Genomic DNA, 21,476 nt, shown 5'->3' with positions numbered 1-21,476 from the left:
CTAAAAATTCTATTTTCACCTTGAAGTAACAAAAGGTAAGCACTTAGACAGATCTACTGGAAGTGACATAAAATGCTAGGATTACTTCATACAAAAAACCCTGGACATAAGAAACAATCCCAAAAAAATCCCACCAACCACCAGACTTTCAGATACAATTAGCTACAGAAAATTAGCAATAAAATAAATCTCTAATGCCAACAAGTTAGCGTATTTATTTGTAGAAGCTTAGATCTAGCACTGATGAAAAAGTCTTTACCTATGTAAATTCCATGGGATTCATGTAGTACTACAACAGTGCTACCACCACTGTCACTCATTCCTTTACATCTTTCAGTCTGGTCTTCTGAGAAACTAAGGCCCATGTGTTTGTGTTAGATGAATATGCATGATCCACTAATGACCTCCAAGTCTGTAGAAAGATTTTCTTTATATCTGACAGCAGAAGAAATTTTCAAATACATATGAAGCACTCACAAATTTCATGAAAAAAAGTAGCCATATAAAAAAGTGGATAATAAGAATAACAATAATAATCCATCACCATTTTTTGCATGAAAAGGCTTCAATATGAGCTTCATGACATAGTGCCTGTAAGAAAACTACACGTGAGATGGCCTTTGTAAACCACTTTCCTTTTTTCTCTTAGTTATGGGGGAGAAGTTTCTGTTGAGACCTGCACATTACCAAAGTCAGTCCACCACAAGACACAAATTACTAAGACATTAAGCATTATTAGTTCTGGTGCTCACTGAACTACTTGTTTTCTTTCTGGTCGAGAGTGTCTTCCCTGAAACACCTACAGCAAAATATTACAAGATGCTTTGGGAAGGTTTTCTTTGGTAGCCCTTGAAGATCTTCAGGGTTAGCTGACCACTAGTACTACATCAAAGCAAGGGGGCTTTGATTATTCTTCTATGAGAATACCAGTTAATTAATGAGTTAATTCCCAAGACACTGCATCTACCCTACTGCTCCAGAAAGCCTTTGCATTTGAAAAGTAGGGATATAGAGTAAGGCAATCTTCTCAACTACCTCTGCTTTCCTGTATTTCCCATAGCTTACTTCATCAGCAGGGAAGAAAAACAAAAACAAGAACAACAAAAAAAATCCCTCTCTTTCAATAAGGATTTAATCCAGACTAGGAAACAGTGAATCAACTATACCAAATTTCTGCTACAAATAGTTGACAGGAATGCTTAAAAATGTTTTAATTAAACTACTGTTAAAATTAAACTACTAAAAGTGACAACTATGGCTACATCTAAATTAGCAGGAAATAAAGAATTATCAAGAGCGGATCTGTAGAGTGGAACAGCTGGTAACAAAAATCCCAAATTTACAGTAGTCACATTTAGCAGATTTGCTCTGGACTACTTCTAGTGCAGCTCCATGTACTAAATGCACATTAAAGGTTGGAGCACATTCAACAAATTCCTAAACACATCTCTCAGCTTAAACCAGGAGGAATCAAGCTCTGAAAACACTACATATAGCAAACTAAACTACCGTGAGGAGAGGGGGTAGTCACTGATTTAAACTAAGACTGACCTGATTTTGTCTTAGCAATCTCCCCCTTCCCAGCTCTAGAAAATTGTATCTTCCAAGTTTATTTTGAAATGAGTGGTATGATCTAGATCTCAAAGCTATTAAGAGTCTACCAAAGGAAAAAAAAAAAAAAAGTAAAAAAAAAAAAGTTAGTGGATGAGTACAAGAGAGAAGTCTACGAACAGCTGAACTGAGGGAAAGGCAGGCAAAAGCCAGCATTACATATTCTGTTCAGAGAAAGCCAGCTGGCCAACCCGTATGTACACACTGGCTAATTAAGAAGTATGTAGGTAGCTCACGCCTAGCCATACCAAATGTTATCTGCATTCTGGTGGGAGTGTGTCAAAGACAGATGAGGTTAACACACTGGGAGAAAGGGAATGGGTATAGTACAAAGGACCAAAAAGCTACAGAAAACTGATATTTTTAAATCCTGTAAGAAACAGAGTTTAGCAAAAAGATGTTCATTTAACTAAGTTTAACACTCTGTGTTCTTTTTTCTTCTTATCAGGAAAGTGCAAATGACTTCAGTATTTTATTTCACAACAAAAGCACCCTTCAGCAAACAGCTCAGAGAAGTGATTTCTTTGCAAAAGAGAGGTTAACTAATTATTAATGCTAAATGAAACGTGTGACGGGAGATGTAACAGCACTGCCAATTATTTTCTTCTTATGGAACTCAGTGCTTCTACACACAGTTACTCAACCAGAGCCAACTGCTACACAATGAAATGGCTCCTGGTAAATGAAGATACTATCAGATCAGCATCTACCTTTTCACCTCTAGAGTCCAGTAAGAAAAAAGGGCTTGAGACAGAACAAGAGATGATTCAAGATATTTCAGTTAGATGTGCTAAGAGGCACAAGAACAGCAATTTGGTACTGTGAGGAAAGAGGCCATTCAGGTTACAACATACAGTAGGAAGGCAGTGAAGCCCAGTAGCACAGGGGCAGGCTTTTCTGGGTTGCAATTTAAACACCATGTCTACAAAAAGAACATCTGTATGTATTTTATCTCCCACACAGAAATAGGTCTAAAGCTTCAGATTAGCCAAACAACAGAATGTGACTGTGACAATGAGGCAGCAGAGAAAGAGACTTGAAAGGACAATGCTAAGAAGGGATTTTCTCCGGGAGGAAAGCACAGGGAACTCCATGATCAGCACACAAATATTTTTTCCCCAGAACACCTTTTTTCTGTGTTACAGAACACAAATCAGAAGCCTTTAGTCTTGCCATTCCTACATCTTATAAAAAAGCATGAGTCTTCCATATTCCTTTTGTTTAAATAGAGAATGACCATCCCTGTGGTCCATTTCCTACTACCTCCTTGGACAGACATACTTGCAGAAATGAAGTCTCAAACATTGCTGATGTCTCATGAAAATGTCAAAGTGATGGTAAAGGATGGGACACTGCTGAGAGCAAGCACTTAAAAATCTCATCAGAACATTACACAAAATACTGTTCTGAATGGCCAAATTTCAGTGACTGCAGCCAGAAAAATATTTGGACCAAGGTCTTCCTTGCAGAAAACTGTATCAACACAGCTATTCTGTAATCATTCAGAGCAGTTTACGTGATCTTTACAATGAAGACACTGAGAAGGTCATTAAAGGCCTTATTTGAGCAGAAATAGTTTTAGGTTTCCTGTTCAAGTCCTATGAAAACAGTGCTACATGGATCCCCCAAAAGACTTCCTCTCAAACATTTAGCAACTGAGGGTGCTGCTGTAGAGTCCAGCATGTATTACTGCTAAGTAGGATTAGCAAATATTTTAACTGCCTGGGTGCTAAAGTCAGATTTGAGTAGGTACAAAATCCAGACAATAGAAAATATTTTTTTCTAAGAAGTTGATAATACATTAGATATATGCAGTTATAATGGACTAAATATATACTACAGTACATTCCTACTGGCAAGCCTGCCTCCTGCTGCAGGCTAGAACCATATTATTCTTTACAAGCTCAAAGGAAAACACATTCTGTATAAGAAAAGATTAAATAAAAGGCTATTTGTGTACACTGTATTATTTGAGATTGTATTTTTACCATCACCACTTCCTGTATGTGGTACACACTATAATACTTTCAGATACAACAAACAGAACAATTTACCAGGCTCTTTTTACCCTGCACTCCATGGTGTCTCATTGTACTCACAATTCAGCTCTCTGGCAGTAACCAGCAAATAAATTACTAACCACTACTGGCTTTAGGTAGCACAGCAATTTAGTATGTTAGAGAGAACACTGTCTGAATGATACATGCAGTGGCTTTTGCAGATGAAAGGTGACAAGAACATTTTTATTTGGAAAATATTCACAAGGTCTTTTCACACCATTGTGACGGTTCAGGGCATGCACATTCCAGTGTCAGGGTTATGATGAAAGAACTAAGCCCCAACACAGTCTCAAAGTAATGTGCCTAAGGCAACAGTCTGTTGCTGTATTAAGTGCAAATGCAGTACCCAGCACGGACATGAGTCACAGGTTTGGCAGATTTTACAGCATTTGACGATAAAAATATGACAAAACATTCTTGGTTCAGAAGCGAGAAATTATTTTTTATTACAATCTTTCTTTAAGATTTGCACAATACTTCAGACAACTTCGTGGCTAGAACACACAATGCTGGGATTAGTTTACTCCTTTGCTATACCTATTGTGCAATCTCAGAAACAGTGCCTTACCTCTCCCCTACAGCAGTTTTCCCTACCAGATTTTAGCGGATATATCAAAAAAATTGAAGAAAACAAATCATCAGATTAATAAGCATACATTTCAGAAATATGTGAAATTGTGTAATAAATATAAATATGTGAAATGAAAATGAATATGTGAAATATGCAAAATAAATTGGACATATATTTATACATATATATATTATATCTTGGAGACTCCTCAGATACTAGCTAATAGACAGAACAGACTCATTGTCCTATCAGAGAGTATTCCTACATTTTAATTTGAAATGTTCAGATGCCAAGATCCAAACCTAAGAATTGTATGAATCTTTCTGCAATAAGCAAAATAAACCACTTATCTGAACTCCACTTTATAAAGGTATCCTTTATGAAATAGAATATAACTGTGAAACAGGCACAGGCAGTGACCACTCATAATCTCCAGAAGAGTTTTTAATATACTCTGAAGTACCAACTCATTGCAGGCCAGACTATACAGGGATAGGAAGAAGTTCCTAAAAATCAGCCAACATTCAGACAGCAATAAAGATTTTCCAATACTTTAGCTGGAACTCACCATTACTTCCTACCAAAATAGGGAATGTATCTCATAGTCTAGGAATTTCTACTAGGAAGAGAAAAAAAATGAGAAGACATACAACTCTTTCCTATGCAGAAAACAAACAAAACCTTTGCTGCAGTTTTGTTGCACTTGCCTATATAGGACCTAGGGCTCCTACCAACAATCTATGTTTTAAGAGCCTGAGTTTACCTGTGCTTGGTTTCAAATGCCAAGTTCCACAGATTTCACAACACCCTTCAATTCATTTCTGAGGTAGGAGTAGCACCTAGACTTGTCAACTTCTTTATAACAAATATTCTCTATTAAAGAACATGACTAAATCTATAGCTTTCTAATTAACCTTCAGTAAGATTTTTCTCCTCTTTTATTTTAACTAAACACAAGTTTATCAGAGAATACAAAACTTCACTGTATATAGAATTAAAGAATAGTTGAGGTGAGGAGACATTTAGAGGTACATTTAAGTCTCTCAGTTATCTTGTCCGTCAGACGTTTTCAGCTTTAGTTGAACTTCACACAGACCAGGTTGAGTTTTTAACTTGAGCAGGAAAACACAGCAAAAGAAATCTGGAAAGTACAAAACTTCCTAACTGTAGGCACCTATAAATCATGCAGCAGCACTTCACAAGCAGCACACTGTGGAAGAAGAAAAAACTTTGGCCCAAGATTTAATTTACAAAATCCTATTCACTGATTGAAAACACCACACTCCAGTATGTCTTTGAGATGTGTCACATGGAGTGATTGGAAGTTTAAAGGTATTGTGGGTTCATACATATGGTTCATTAGAGAGATCATGCTGCAGTAACAGCTGTTATCTGAGCAAGAGCCGACTCCTCTTTCATGGCACAGCTTGTTTTCAGAAATACCCCTGCGCATCTACCCAAAGGTTTTCTTGCAACTCATTATATTAAATGTCAACCAAGTAAGGACAAACTTTTACTGGAGTAAGTTGGACATTTTCTGCCTCACAAATTCTGAACTAAAATTCCAAAATCTACCTGTCAGAATGAAACCAACATGCTGACAACCTGGTGAAGTTCTGAGGAACCAACGACCACAAACAGATGCAGCAAGTGGCTTTACCTGCTCCTAGAGAAAGATAATCTATTTCTCACTCTTAACATGATTCCTGCTATTTCAGCTTGCCTTGATTTCTACCTTCTTAAAGGGAAGAAATTTCTACCACACCTTTTTTTAAAAAACCCAAACATCCTAAATAAAAAGTAGCACCTACCCCAATAACTCCAAAGAAATTACTATTCATAAATCAAAACGAGGAGTGCTCCATCTCCTTTCACAAATATTAATTCATTTTTACAATATTGGCAGAAGATGAAAATGCATTATTTCCTTCATTTTACAGATGGCAAATTAGGTTAACAGAAATAATGAAGGGAAGAAAAAAATGAAGTGAGGAGTTTGACCAATTTGCCACACTTGTAACATCAAAGACTTTATTTTTCAGATTATTTTGCATTAGATAGTAGTTAATACTTGGTTTGACCATAGCTAGTGACTTAATTTTCAACTTCTGCAAGCAACCACTCTTTCCTACCATTGCAGAAGGAAAAAGGTCTCAAAGCAAATATCCCCATATGAGGAAAACACTTCGCATGCACTCATAATAAGCCCATAGCTCACACGAATTCCAAAACAAATTGAAAGCAGGTAATTTTCAGGGTCAGTGTTCAACTTACTTCAACATGAGACTCTCTCTTCCTGTAACCTTCTCCTAAATTAGAGAACTTATTCCAGCTTCTGCCACAGGGCTCTCAGAGCAGTAACCTAGACTGCACAAATGCAGATAATAACCCCAGAGATTCATACAGTTTATAATTTCAAGTGGAGTATCAACCAAAAACCCAACAACTCATGATGCAATTCTGCTGTGTGCAATGCAGCAGGGCAAATGAGCAGTGCTGCTCTAATACAGAGCAGACAGCATTTCTGGCACAGCAGAAGGCAAAGGTTAGCCACACTGTAGAAAACAGCAAGAAGTCATGCAAATACAGACAAGAAACACTTGTTTCACTTCTTTTACAACACACTCCTCCCATTTCCTTCCTCTACTTTCTCTGAAGTTTCCAGTGTTCAACAGATTCTGAGATCCTCCCACTGCAAATGTCACTCCACACATCAAGATTACAAAAAAAAAAAAAAAAAGAAAAAAATCAAAGCAGTTTGTTGGTATCACACTTCTAAACTCATATGGAATTAATTACTGTTTATGTCTTTCCAAGGCACTGCAAAAAATGCATAAAAATGAACATTTTGTCAAAATATCCCTGCAGGTGCTATGTCAAACAATTGAATATTGTTTGGCATGTAAGACCTAAAAATTACTAGCAGAGCATGACAGAGGAAAAGAAGAAGGATTCCAGGTATCTATAAATGACCTTTGAAGTTCTTCCACATGGATAACTGAACAAGAAAGAACTAAAAAAACCCCAAACAAAAACAAGTGTGGTAGGCTTTAACATCTCACAGCAGTTTACTGAGTATTGAAGACCAAGTATCCAAAAGGTAATTTTCAAAGGACAGAACACTCTTGAAAGATTATTTAGACTCATGGACTCTAAACCTGCGTGAACCCATCTGCATCAAGACCCATTCAAAAGACACCATGAAGCTGCCAGCAAAGCCTTGTAAGGTGATGAGACAAGGTAGAAAGCAAAAGAAGCAGTGAGCAGATGAATTCTCTTCCTAGATGACTCTTGTACAGCTCCATTCTAGGATGTGAAACTTCTTCCTTACTTTTTTTTTTTTTTTTTTTTTTAAAAAAAAAAAAAAGGACTTAGGAATTAATCTGTTTACATAATGTTATTTAGGGTGAAAAAACAATGTTGCCAAACACAGCCTGAACAGACAGGATGGCACAACCCCGAAAAGAGGTGAGTGGGGAAGATGGTGCTTTGCAACAGGGATCCCTAAAAAATATTTGATATAAACAGACAGTTGAAATAGGAAAGCACTGGATGAGAAGGTATCTGAAGGAACAAGAAAGTAAGATCAAATACTATGTTTTCTTTTTTAAATTTTTGAACAGAAATAGTTTCACAAGTCTGAAATCCTAAATATTAATTGTTTAGCAAAAGGAACACACGGGGCCAATTAACTCTTCACAATAAGTAGTCTCTGATTTATACAGAAATAGTACAGATTTGAAAAAGGACAAATTTTCAGAACAGCAGATCTACCAATTTAAGATTATGGAATTCTCCATTATTTCAGAGAAGTTTTTGAAGGGCTGTGGGCTTGCTTAGTGAAGTGTCTAGACTGGATACATACATTACAAATCAAGTTGCAAAACCATAGTCTTAAGTAATTAATAACTTTCACAACAGGCTTGGAAAAGGGCAACTTTTTCTAGAAAAGCATAAAACAGTAGGACGTTTGATATCACAGTGGCATCCCAGATTCCACACAAATTAAAATAATCTTTATCAATAAGCCAGTATTATCTTGCAAAGAAAGGCAGACCATTCTATTACCACTATCTATTAAATCATATAATTTCCTCTCAATAACCAAGGAAAGTGCTGCATTGAAAGCATTTACATTTTATGAAAAAACTGATTTTAAATTGAACAGTTCAAAGTACAAAATCTGGAAGTTTGTGGAACTTGTGTAACATAAACCAGATGATATTTTCATTAAAGAATGGTTAGGAATTATTTAAAAGCAGAAACTCTTTCCTGATTCTTAGAGACTTGTGTTGAAGCTTCTCTTTATGTATAGAGATACACATTCCCTACCTCAAAATGTGAAGGATAAGATATAAGAAATGAACGTTTAGGAATGGGTTACCTCCAGTTATCAGTTATCTCCTAGCATTATCAACAAACAGAAACAAAACAAAACAAAACAAAAAAAAAAGCACTGCCTCTCCAAGAATGGTGACAAATCTTCCTGTCAAAAGTCAGACAGCAACCCTCATTTCTGTGAGGCTGGAGTGGCTCCCACATAGTGACAAGGGGCATCATTCCTTCTGAAGCACTTATACTATTTCTACAGCAATCCTTCATGTGGGCCAGTAAGGAATTGAACCGGTGCCAGAATTCAAGATGAATCTGAAGGACACTTGTCAGTATTGTATTGTTCTCAAGTGCATTTCTCTATTCTCAGATTAACACTTTGTCTTTCCATGGAGGATACTAGCATTACTGTTCTTACACAGGCTGGCTGCTCTGCAAGGAATCACTGGAAAGAAACAAACTGAAAGAACTACAAACAGAACAGCTTGAATAAATAATTGTTTTTCTTCTTTAAAGAGTTCCAAAGGATTAAAAAAATGACTAAGTTCCTTTGCAGATTGTCTCCATATTCAAGTAATAATTTCTGAATAAATTCTCTTATTGTTAATTATACTTCAGCTACTTTTTGTATTCCTCCTTCGGCAACAGAAAATACGACTGTTTCACTTTCAGTTTCTCACTCACAAGCTTACTCAGAATCAAGCACCGGAAGAGACTTTTTCCATTAAGTTACAGCACAAGTAACAGAAGACATAGATGGATTTGTCTTTCTTTAAAAAGAAATATCCGAAACTGCATTTTTAACAGGCGAAATAAAGTGCAAAGAAGTCTTACTTATGCAACCATCTAATTAGTAATTTAAATATTTTTTAAAAAATTACTTTATTAAGAATCTGTATAGCAGAACTTGGTAGAATGAACCACAGCTTTACAAGACTACCACACACAGGCAGTACAAGAAGAATGCATCCTTTGACTGTTAAAAATTAAATTGGTCAGGAAAAATACATTAACCGCAACAGCTGAAAAATACAGTTCTATTATATATTTGAATGAGAAAAAAGTTTGACAGTTTTATAATTTATCAAGCCTTCAACAGTAAGTTCAGCAAGGAATCTCAACACACTAACTAAAATTAGAACATGATATTTTACTTGTATTTTGCACTATTGGGCCAAATTCCAGGTTCAACTGACTGGTGATGGCCATAAGCACACTTCTCTAGCTGAGCCTGCAGGGAACGTGAGAGAGACTAGATGATGGGGTCAGATGGTGTGAGTCAGAGGAGCCTTCTGACCTCAGCTGGTCCGCGATTCTGTCCTATGAATCAGAAATGCAGATGTTCTTTACCTCAGCAACAGGATGGCTACGGGCTGTTTTCTCCTCCCACTGACATGTTCAGCATAGGACAAGGTTTGTGTCTTCTACATTCTCCACAGACTTATGCTATGTAGTCAGGACAGTATTTATTCTAACAAGTCCTTGCATATGTGGCCAGAAGAACCAGTGTATCTTGTATGATACTCCAACCATATCAGGACAACTGTGTAAAATGCAAACATCATATTCCTACTGAGGGAAAGACCTAGGTGTCAAACATTTATACATAAAAATAACCTCACTTCATTTTATAATAAGACACAGATAAGTTTTCAGAGTGCCTGAAGGGCATCGCCCTTTATTCTCAACAGACACTCATGATAAAGGAGATTTTTGACTCTACAAAGAGGAGTTCCATTCCAGGGAAGTAAACTAATATGCTAGCCCAAGAACTCTGGCTCTTAGGAGCCAAAGACACTTATTGCAAAATCTATTAGTCCTCCATTTTAATCTACAAGTCTATAAACTTCAATGTTCACAGGTGCTTCCTCTTGAGTCTTTTTTAGGATGAACTATGGGTTTAAAGGAAACACCTGCATAGTTTAGCTTAATATGATACACTCTTTAAACAACATGGAAAAGTGGAGATGTAAACGTCAGGTTTTATCTACTGGTTATTACTTAAAGATGTATCCAAATAAACATTTTTCAATTAAGGAAGACTACTGCATATGCCTAATGTCCCAGAATGAAACTTACAAGCCTTTTTATCAGTACCTTGATAAACATAAGATAAACAAAACTACTGCTAAACAATTTTCAACTCCTTCCACCAGAATCTACTTTCTCTCTGGAAACCTACAGATCTCCAAGACAAGAGATTTCATAACTATGCCATACATTCTTACTAGAACCTCAGTAATTTCTATTTAAATCTTCATAAACTAATGATAATTTGTCAATCCCAAACCAAGAAAACCCACAACTTATCTGCAGCACTGCTAGAAAGAACATCACTTCAAACACACACAGAGGCACTTCACAGGCTAGAAAGAGATGAACTGCCAACACCTACTCACAGTCCTTCAGCTATTAGCAGGATTCAGGACAGGTAAAGCACGTAGCTGGAGTGATACCATTCATAAGAAGAATCTAAAGCAGTAGATGCAGGACAGAAAGCAGTCTTGGCTTAGTCATGAATTCCCAACTAGATAACAGAGGTTTTTGTCCTGGTTAAATCATGAAGACATGCAACATATTCAACAGGCTTTATTGCCACCTCTTGGCCACCAGCAAATCTCACAAAAATAACAACAAAATCATCTGTCAGCTCCTTTACAGAAATAATCTTTCTTTGGGGGAAAAGATATAGCAAGGGAACAGATGGAGTGGAAACAGAGAACAAGCAGAATGCTGTTTGCAGACAAGTATAACTATTTAGGGCTGTAAAACTACAGTGAGTACTGCAGTTAACTTTCATCTAAGTTTTACTGTGTCATCTGGAGAACTGAAGGAAAGCAAAGAACCAGTTATTTTCAAATACCATGATTTTTTAATTTACTTAAAAAAGGTAAAATGGGTGTCAAGACACCTGTTTCTCCTTGAAGTTAAAAAATGAATGGATTAGTACTACCCACACATAAAAGAGAATTAACACTAAATGAAAGGCCCATTTTCCTTCCATTATTAAACTAGCGGTAAGAGCCCAGATGAGTAGGTTACTGAAGAGTACAGAGCACCACAGAAAATTGGTTTCTCTCAGTTAGTTGTTTGTTGCACACAATATTGAAGGAAATAAAGAAGGGAAGACATTTCCACAAGTCAGCTAAGAAAGTTACCTGGCCAAGAGAGATTCAAAGGTTTGATAGCTAGACACCCCTTAAGTGGGACTAATGCAAAAGGCTTGGAAAGAGAAGGGAAACCATAGGAAATGTCTTTACGCACAAGCTCATTTCTGCTGTCATCAAACAATGGAACTTTTTAAGATCTAGCACAGAACACTTGGAAATGTGTTAAGAGTTATTTGGGGTCTGTTGCACTGAATACATTCTGAAGCCCAGAGAGAAGAAGTGTTTTCTGCCTCTGATGCTTTCCAGCCTCATGCATTTAAGACATAAGGCAAGAAAAGAGTTGTTGCAATACTCTTTATTTCCAGCAAGCTACTCATGGGTAGAAAGCAGATGACAGAACCAGAAAAGAAAATATATAAAGTTTTCCTCCTCAGAGTGCATTTTTAGTTTTTGCCTCTAATATAGCCCCTAATTCTGTCTCTAATGTTGCTAATGGAGTTTCTTAACATAAACCAGTGTGAAATCAATCCTCTTGTGACATTATCACTACCTGGAACACTCTGTATAGAAGCCATGAAACTGAGGAGCATTTATTCATTTGTTGCTTATGAAAGATAAATGCAGTTGCAGCAGACATAAGGATGCTTTCTCAGATCCAGGGAAATAATCTAAAATAAACTAAGGCAAAGTCATACTTTCAAGGGCTTCATGTTTCTACATGAATATTTAGTCTTTAAGCAAGGTGGCAATAAATGTCCTCAACTGCCTCCATAAGCTTACAGAAGAACTTTTAAGACATTTCTAGGTCCTGGAATAAAAATGAACTGACAAGAAAAAAACCTAAAGATGTTACCAGAGCTCTGACTTCTGTTATTCTGTTAATAAAATCATTCAGTGTAATAACACAAAATGAAAGACAGAGTTTGTGCTAATATTTATTTCATACCATCTGTCACTAGAGTCTAATGATGTAGTTAAAAATTAGTTTGATTTGAAGACTAAATGACCAATCAACATTTATAATACTCCATCTGCAACAGAACACAGAAAAGAAGAAACACCAAACAGTCATGCCCAGTCCATTAATTTGTAAGATAAGATCTAAAAAATGTCAAAAGTAGGTTGTTCTGAGTGTGTATAATAACAGTGCGGTAGCAGGTTAATCATTACATATTTTGTGATCAATAGTTTTTTCCAGTTTTAAGGAGGGCCAACTGCACTAGTCTTTCAGGCAATTTCATCAACTTTAGATTGTCTAAACATGGTAAATCAGTTCAACAAATACAATTTGTTTTCCTGCTCAATACTGAGGAAGAAATTCTGAATACTGAGGAAGAAATTCTAGCTCAGTCCTATCTAGGTGCCTATACTTCCATTAAAAAGGATATCCAGGACCTTCTACCTAGTTAAATTAAAGCTGCAACAGCTTATAGAGTTTCTAGCAATTTACAGACATCTAAGAGTGCAAAGAAACTTTTTTGAGAATGACTGCTGACCACTGATGTATAAACATAGATATTCAACTCTCAGTGTATGCTTTTAATCCTACAGTAAAGTGGGAACATAGCAGTACCTCCTCTAACTAATGCCAAGCAAACAGAAACTTCACACAAGCCCTCATTTAGCCTGCTTATTAAAAGGCCCTCTCCTCTAAGAAGTCACCTATTGTGCAAGTCTGCTGGAAGAAACTGCACACAGACTTCAGTTTGTGGCGTGGGGCTTGCTTTCTTACACAACATCTGTCCTAAGCTTTAATGTCTGTAGTATTCTGAGTTCACAAACAGTTTTGAATAATCCTCTGTGTGGGAGAAGAACACACAAAGAGATGGCAATAGAAAGACAGAAATATTTATATTTGAAAGATTGAGCTGTAATTTTTGTGAAAGAGCCAAAGGCTCTCTGATCAACTGCCCACACTCAGTGATTACTACAGAAAAGCCAGGAAATAGGAAAAGGGACTCACACACCAAACACTGAAAAACTGACATTGCCACAAGAAAGCCATCATGGTCCTCTGGGTGCCAAGAAAAATATTGGTACTCCTTGACATTTTAGCTTGCACAACATATACAGAGAAGTAAAACTATTAAGGGGGAGGTGGAGTGTAAAAAGATACAGACAGACAATGGGTTCACCATTACCTTCCCACAGAAATATTCTGTGTACGTCAAACCCTACATTTTTATTTGAACAGACCATTTCTCAAGCTTGCACAGAAACCTACTAAATTCATAGAGGGTGTCATTAAGGTCTCCAGCTGATCAAGTCACAAGGTCAGCAGGGAGTCTGAATTTCCATCTCAAAGAATGAAGAAAAGCAAAAGACACCCAACACTGCACAAACCCCAAATAATAAGAACAGCTGAAATACCTTGACATGTCAGATAATGCTGAAGATCTGTTGCTCTGGGGACTTTTACCCAGTGAACTATAGCAAAGGATTACAGCAGAAGAAGAAAGCACAGGTTCCTTGCAGCTACACAGCACCTGCACAGCAGCTCACCATGTCCCTACCTACAGGAACCAAGACTTGAGGACAACCAAGCTACCATCAACTTTGTTTATTGAGAAACACCAACAGCCTTGCTGTTTCAAAATTAGAGAGAAGGAAGTGCCCCCAACCTCCAAATCATGGCTCGTCAATAAACATGAATTATTTTAATAATAGTTAATGATTTCTTATAGACATAATGATCTCACCCTTCCCTAGCATTCCAAGATTAGACAATTTTTTCCTGGAACGTAAATACATTTGGACAGCTCCACCTCTGTCCAATAGCTTTTTGTTCCTATAAACATCCCCACTCACTCACTTTTCTCCATTGAAGATTTGTTTTATCCCATGAGTTACCTTGAAATTCAGCAGCATAAGATTCCCTTTCTTCCATATCACATGGGCCACAGAAGAAAGGCATGGAACACAGTGACTTTGTCCAGGCAACTTCCGCAGGAGCTCTAGCTAATAGTACCAATATTAAATAATAATACTGATATTGGAATATACTGCTCAGGGAGATGGTGGAATCAATGTCCCTGGGGGCGTTTAAGGAAAGACAGGACTTGGTGCTGTGGTCTACTTGACATGACAGTATTTGGTCACAGGTTGGAACTCAGTGACCTCAGAGGTCTTTTACAACCTAACTGATTCTGTGCTTCTACAAAATATTTATTTCATTTGGGAGTTTAAAGTAAAAGAAAAAAAATTTTTAAAAAAATCCTTTAATTTCTTATTGCATACACACAGTCGTTACGGGAAAAAAAAGACCAAAAAAACCCCAACAAACAACCCCACAAAAAATCCTCCACCAAAACATAAAACCCAACCAAACAAGACTGAATATTATCAATGGTACCTCGAGAGTCTGATAGGAACTAGAATGAAGAACTGAGCAACTGAGCCTGGCATTCTCTCATTCCTTGCCCTTCCTTTGTTGCCTGCTGTCACCTGTGCAGCGCGAGTTGCCGCGCTCCATCCACATCGGCGGCTGGCTGTCTCTGGTAGGGAAGGCAGGGAACGCGTTATCCTGCCGAGCAGCCAGCCAGCCTCGGCGGGGCCGGCACCGGCGGAGCAACTCCCGAGGCTGCAGGGAGCAGCCGAAATTCCCGACACGGAGGCGGGGCGTGTGTGTTATGTGCGTGTGTGTCTGTGTGTTATGTGTGCTATGTGTGTGTACACTGCCATGCCGCGCTCGGCACCCGCGCCCCGCTCGCCCGTGCCGCCTCCCTACCTTCTCCGCACATTCCCGGCCCTGACTCGCGCGGGAACCTCCCGTAGGCGGCGGGCCCCTCACGCCGGGCGGCGGGGCAGGGGCCAGGCTCGGCGGGCCAGGCGGTGACAGCGGCGGCCATGGCTCCCGCCGCGGCGCTGACGGGCTGACAGCGCGGCCGGACGGAGCCGGGCGGGAGGCGCGGTGCCCGCTGCCCGGGGGGACACGGCGGCAGCGGTGACACCGCCGAGGCGGGCACCGGGCGGGCGCTCCCTGGGCTCAGGGACAAGGGGGCGGCACCCCGCGGGCACCGGGTGGGGCCGGGGGTCCCCGCCGCGCGCCGGGAAGGTGCGCTCCAGTCCTTACCTTCTCCCGGGAGCGGGCAGTGGGACGCGTCCTCCTCCTCCTGCTCCTCCTGTGTCTGTGGACGGCGCGGCCGCGGGGAATCGCGCAGAGCAGCGAGTGCTGCCCGCAGTGCCCAGGGGCTGAGGCTCAGCCGCGGCTCCGGGCGCCGGGGATTGCAAACACCCCGCCCGCCCTTTTTCCTTTCTTCCTTCCCTCCCTCTCCCTGTCTATATCTATCTCTCTCTCTGTCACCCGCCTGCCTTCCTTCTTTCCCTCCTTCTCTCGCTCGCTTGCTGTCTCTCTCTTCCTCCCTCCTTCCCTCTCCCTCCCTCCTTTCCTCACACCCCGCGCCGCCGCTCGGCTCCCCCCGCCCCCCTCCCAGCGGCGCTCCCATTGGCCGCGCGCCGCCCACGTGGGCCTCGCGCAGAGCACGGGACGCGGGCGAGCGGTGCCGCTGCCAACGACAGAAGGCTCGGGGCGGGGTGGGCGCAGCACCTCTTTTCTCCGTTCCCAGTGCCATCCCCATCCCGAAGGAGACGGGCGCGTACGCCCGCAGGGCGATGGGAAATAACGGACTTGCGGGATGATGCCACAGACGGACGGGGCTGGGACGGGGGAAAGAGGGCGCAAGCATTGCGCATGCGCAAAAGGGATTTTTTTTTTTTTGTTTTGTTTTTTTTGCTGGGGCAGCCGCGCATCCTCTTGGGCTGCGGCCGCTGGAACCTTCTGGAAATGGCGGCGGCGGCGGCCTCAGCTGGTCACGGGGCGAGGTGGCAGACGAGAGCTTTTCCAGTCTTTGCCACGGGACAGGAGCCGACCTACAGCCACCAGCGCCCCCCGCTTTGCCTCGCCCCGTCCTGCCGCTGCCGCCCCCTCCCCGGGGAGGGGTTTTTCCGGCGGTGATGGCGCAGTGAGTTTTAACTATCCGGCGTAGTGCGCGTGCGCGGCGGGCGCAGCCCGTCCCGTTCCATCTTACCTTCTTCCATCCCTTCACCGGGCGCTAGCGGCTGCGGGGGGTCTGCGGCTAAAGGCCCCGCAATTTTTGGGAGAAGCCCCCGGACGCAGGTGCGTGTGGCGCGGTGCTGGAAAGCCCTGGGTGGCCGTTCGCTTTCGCGAAAAGCTGTGGGATGCCGATCCCGCCGCGCCTGGGGGTCTTGTCAGTGCTGCATTCCCCCCGCCCCCCTCCACTCAGACACAATTCGCATCCGCCTGCCGCTGCAGGACAGGACAACTTCTAGGTTTCCAAACTGGTTTTTTTGGGAGTGCCCTGCTTGCATAAATGAGCTAGAATTCATATGAAGACATCTAAGGGGTTACGGAATTGACTGGCGATGTAGCCCTGGTTGTAGCCTTAGAAAGGGGTCATTCTCGTGAAAGGTTTTGCATCTGCTTGTAACAGTAGTAGTATGTGGCAGGACTTAAGGAACACACGTCTGGTGCTGTAATCGTGGGTTCTGGAGTAATGCTATTCAGATCGCTTCTGGGAGGTGCTGAAGGGCTGCCAGCAGCTAAACAGAGCCCTTTAACATAGTCTTAATTGCTGTGGTCACTCTGCTACTGGATTGCTTTAATCTGTTACTGGGTAGAAATTCCTTAATACTTCCTATTCATCAGAAAAGTGATTTTTTGTTTTCACAATCAAAAGATTACTTTGATTGAGGCCACCTATTGCGTAGACTTGCCGTATATTTTGATCCCCAGCGATGATGTACCAGAATGGATAGAGGATGGCATCAACAATCTCTCATATTCCCATGCTCCATGGCTTACTAATCAGACGAACTTCTCTCGTTTGCTTTCACAGTCTTCTTATACAAATGCTGGTACAGATCATTGGTGTTGTAAAGCAACTGCCTTCACTTTCATTTGATTCTGTTAGTGTACAATGAGTACTGTCTGGTGGCCAGGAACAGCTCTGTCAGCGTGACCATGTAACAAAGGGAGTTGCCTTCACAGTCTTTTCTGTTTGGTTGATGGCAGGGGCTATCTCTAGAAGTGGCAAGCTCATTGAATAGCAGACAGCCTATGGAAAGTCAGCATAAGTAGAGTAAGAGCAGTTTCCAAAGGCAGAATAATTTTTCTTTTTGTGGGATTATACAGGGATCCACACTGGAAAACATGACAGACTACAGGTGTGGCCTGCACTGTGATACTACATTTTGATCCTTGTGCATGAGTAGTGTATAGCTCCAGGATTTTGGTTTGTATTAGGTGTTCACTACCAGCAGCTGAGGTAACAGGGAAGGAGTTTCATGAGCAGTATCTGCAGCAGCAGATGTTAAGATCTGATAATAATATCTATCAGTAACTGGGAAAAATACTGTTCCTTCAGCCTTTTGTGAGAACTACTATTTGGACTAGTGAAAAGCATCAGTCAGTTGACTGCTAGTTGCTACCCCTACATTTGTTTCTTGCCCTTGTTTCCAGCAGCTCCTCCGTTATACATCTAGCGCAGCTGCAAGATGCTCTTGTAGCTGCGTGGTGTTGGTGTGCATAGGACTTCCCTGGATTTGCCCTCCCCAGGGGAACATCCTGTGTCACCAGCCCTGTGAACTACTAGTCTTAGGACAAACAGGTCCAGCATCTGGTTGAACTGTGTAATTGCTGAATTCAGTCTAGTCTAGTATCTGAAGGACTGAAAATTTCAGGCTGCAGTACAAAAGTCTGAAGTAAGAACTTGCAGGGTGCCACACAGGTGAAAGTGTGTACACTAGCCTCTAGGAGGTAACAAGCAGGTCAGCATATGGCCAGCAAACATCCTGCACAGGTGGAATGGGATTTCACTGCTTCTTCCTATTTAATGACAGAACACTGGTCCAGGTAACATTTTTCTCGCAATGTGTGGTGGTCATGGAAATCCTTTCTGTTATCCAGCATCACACACATAATTTGGTATCTAGAATATCCTATTATTCCATACTTCCTTCTGTCTTCACCAAAGGAAAGAATTGTCACCTCCCACTCTTGCAGTCCAGTGGATTCTTTCGGTGTCTTGTGCTTCTGTGTCCTAAATCACATTTCCTTTCTCAAGACTACCTATTTTAAAATCTTCTCAAGGTAGCTTTTTTTTTTTCTTCCCCAGTTTCTTTTACTTTTTTATCTTCCACTTCTAGAGAATACAGTATGTGAGTTTTTTAATTACCCCTTCATTCAAGGAGACAAAAACACAAAATCAGTTATGTTGGTGCTGCAGTACCAGTTTCAGCAATGTGTTGACTGATGCTGTAGTTGACTCATTTTTTGTTTAACTCACCACCCAGTACTCTTACAATCCAGGATATTAACCGCTCTATTGAAACTGCAGAATTGCAAGTGTGTAATTATTTGACAGGTTAGTGCTACTGCCTAGAATTAATATTAGTGACCCTCTGCTATAGAGGATAATGAAAATTATGTCCTGTTAATATTTGTTACCAATAAATATTAATTAATAAAATGTTAATTTAATATATATATATATACTATGTTGTAAAATATACTGAGTTTTCTACTAGGAAAAGCAAGCACAAGGTATTATCTACAGGTATTCAAAAACGGAAAAGGGAACTTGGATATATCATTTCTTACTCTATTCTGGAACTCTTTCATAATGATCACCTTGTAAATTCTCATCACAATCTTGCATAAGTTACCATTGTGAAAGTAATTTATTGTATATAGTAAACAGCTACATATAACAGTGCAAAATAGGTATTTCTACTTGAGATGTTGAAATGTTCAAATTTCAGCAAAACCTGAAATAACACAGGGTGTGATTTTTTTCTAACTGTTTAATACAAACTCTTTAATCCAGGACCATAAAGCCTCATATAATTGATTAATGAAGTGGGTAAGATGAGATAGGTGTGTAATAGTTATTTTTTTATTTCTCTGCAATCATTTCACAGACCTGCAGTTGCCCTTCAATACTTAAAGTGTGATGTATCATATTTGTGCCATGCAGTAGAGATAATGTAAATAAATTATCCTGTTCTAGTCAAGTGATTGGCAGATTCTCACACGTTGCATCAAAATGACTGACAGCTTGTCTGTGGAACATCACTAACAATCTCCAAAATATGGGAACTGTTGAGGTCCGTGTTCTCCTCATGAGACAGACTTCAAAATTGTAATGTGCAGATGGAATAAATTGGGGAGAAAAAGTGGATAAGGCTACAAATTCTGTCTGGCTTTAAAAATGGGCGGAGTCTGGCATTCCAGAGCTTTGTTTTTGTATAGTTGGAAGTTTCAAGCTTGGCAGGTCCAAAACTATGTTTCCCTTCAACACAATTATGCAATCCCATGGGATTTCACTGTTACAATACAAAACCATGAATAACTGTAGCACAGTACAGTTCCATAATGCATGCAACATCCTCACTTGTATTCAACAGATACTTTAAGGGTTAGAATAAGGTAAGGCTGTATGAACTACGAGTACAGCTTTGTTGTTAAAATGGAACAAACAGCGCAGTCAGACTGGGATACTAAAATGAGTCTGTCTTTGTATGAAGATGTGAGATGCCGTCTGCCTCATGTCATGTCTCTAGACAAGTGCCACATAGTGCCAGATGCCTGGCCTGCTACAAGGCCTGAGGCTATTACAAACATGGAGTGACCTTTCAGAAGAGCATTCAGGAACTTTAAATGACAGATAAGATTTCAATCCATGTACTATTTTCTCCTGTGTACTATGTTCTGTACTACTTCTACACAAGATTTTTTTTCATGTTTGTTTGCAAACTGCTTCACTCATGAGTTGTATGTATTTATTGAATTTTCCACTTGCATGCATTCCAATTATTTAATTTTATAAACACAGTAATATGGCAGCAAGTTTCTCATACAAATGATTTACAGACATATTATGTTCCCAGAACTACCAACAGTAATACTATTTTGTTAACGGCCTGTGAAGGAACTTCACAGAGCCTATTGAAATAATGGTGGTGCACAAATAGACTACATGAGATAGCCATCCATTTTACAATAGCCATTTAATAGCCATTTTACATTAATCTGTAAAAACAGAATTTAACTCTGAAGAGCGAGAATAGTTTGGTTTAGTACTATCGATCAGACTATGAAAACAGAGCTAAATATAATATAGAATTATAAATTATACAGTTAAGCTTCATCTATCTCATCAACTATAATGTAAATTCCATAGCAGGTTTTAGAAGAGACAGACACAATATAGTCTCAAGTGACTGATGTATCCACATTTCCTAATTTATATGGAAATATATGTCTGTATAGCTAAAGCTTTTGCTCAGTTTTATAAGCATAGGTATTAAGTGTCAGTAGGCAGTCAATTTTTAAAAATACTATCTTCAACTTTTTTATATTGAAAGAAATTCTTCAATTTTACACAGATTAGTTCTTGAGAGAAGTTGGTGCATAGTAGTAAGGTCAAAGAAGGATCTGTGACTCAAAGATCCAGTGTCAGGTATTACTGCCCTCAGGCACATGTTGAACTGTTCTGGTAGATTCCGTCTTCCCCCCCCACAACTCCATACCTTCTCTGTACTAAATAAACTTGCACAAGAAGTTGGTTTTTGTTGCTATTAATTCTTTTAGTAGAGTACTACTGCTCTTAGAGGCTTTACATTTTTCCTGATTACAGAGTGATACTAAGAAGAATTAAGCTTACGAAGAACCACTTTTAACTGAACCTACAAGAGTTTTTACACAACCTAGCTCAGATAACCTTTCTTATTTGTGTGTTTGTTTATAAATTGCCAATAAAAGTAACATGATGA

At 39.9% G+C, this 21,476-nt stretch overlaps 1 protein-coding gene and 1 long non-coding RNA gene across 3 annotated transcripts in view; one reads left to right on the top strand and one right to left on the bottom strand.

Moving 5' to 3' along the window:
* Positions 1 to 16,136, bottom strand: part of ANKRD12 (ankyrin repeat domain 12) — a 59,376-nt gene extending 43,240 nt beyond the window's left edge. Inside the window, exon 1 of one of the 2 annotated variants that reach the window (XM_086892033.1) lies at positions 15,757 to 16,136. The gene's annotated coding sequence lies outside the window, so the exon portion shown is untranslated. The remainder of the gene's footprint in view (positions 1 to 15,756) is intronic. The other variant, XM_086892042.1, reaches the window with a different exon arrangement.
* A 532-nt stretch (positions 16,137 to 16,668) lies between these two features.
* Positions 16,669 to 21,476, top strand: part of LOC111924969 (uncharacterized) — a 28,820-nt gene continuing 24,012 nt past the window's right edge. Inside the window, exon 1 of the long non-coding RNA XR_015287707.1 lies at positions 16,669 to 16,800. This is a non-coding gene — a long non-coding RNA (uncharacterized LOC111924969). The remainder of the gene's footprint in view (positions 16,801 to 21,476) is intronic.

The sequence above is a fragment of the Cyanistes caeruleus genome, chromosome 1 (genome assembly GCF_971803275.1).
Source record: "Cyanistes caeruleus chromosome 1, bCyaCae1.hap1.1, whole genome shotgun sequence".
NCBI lineage: Eukaryota > Metazoa > Chordata > Aves > Passeriformes > Paridae > Cyanistes > Cyanistes caeruleus.
This window is presented reverse-complemented; position numbering and strand designations above follow the sequence as displayed.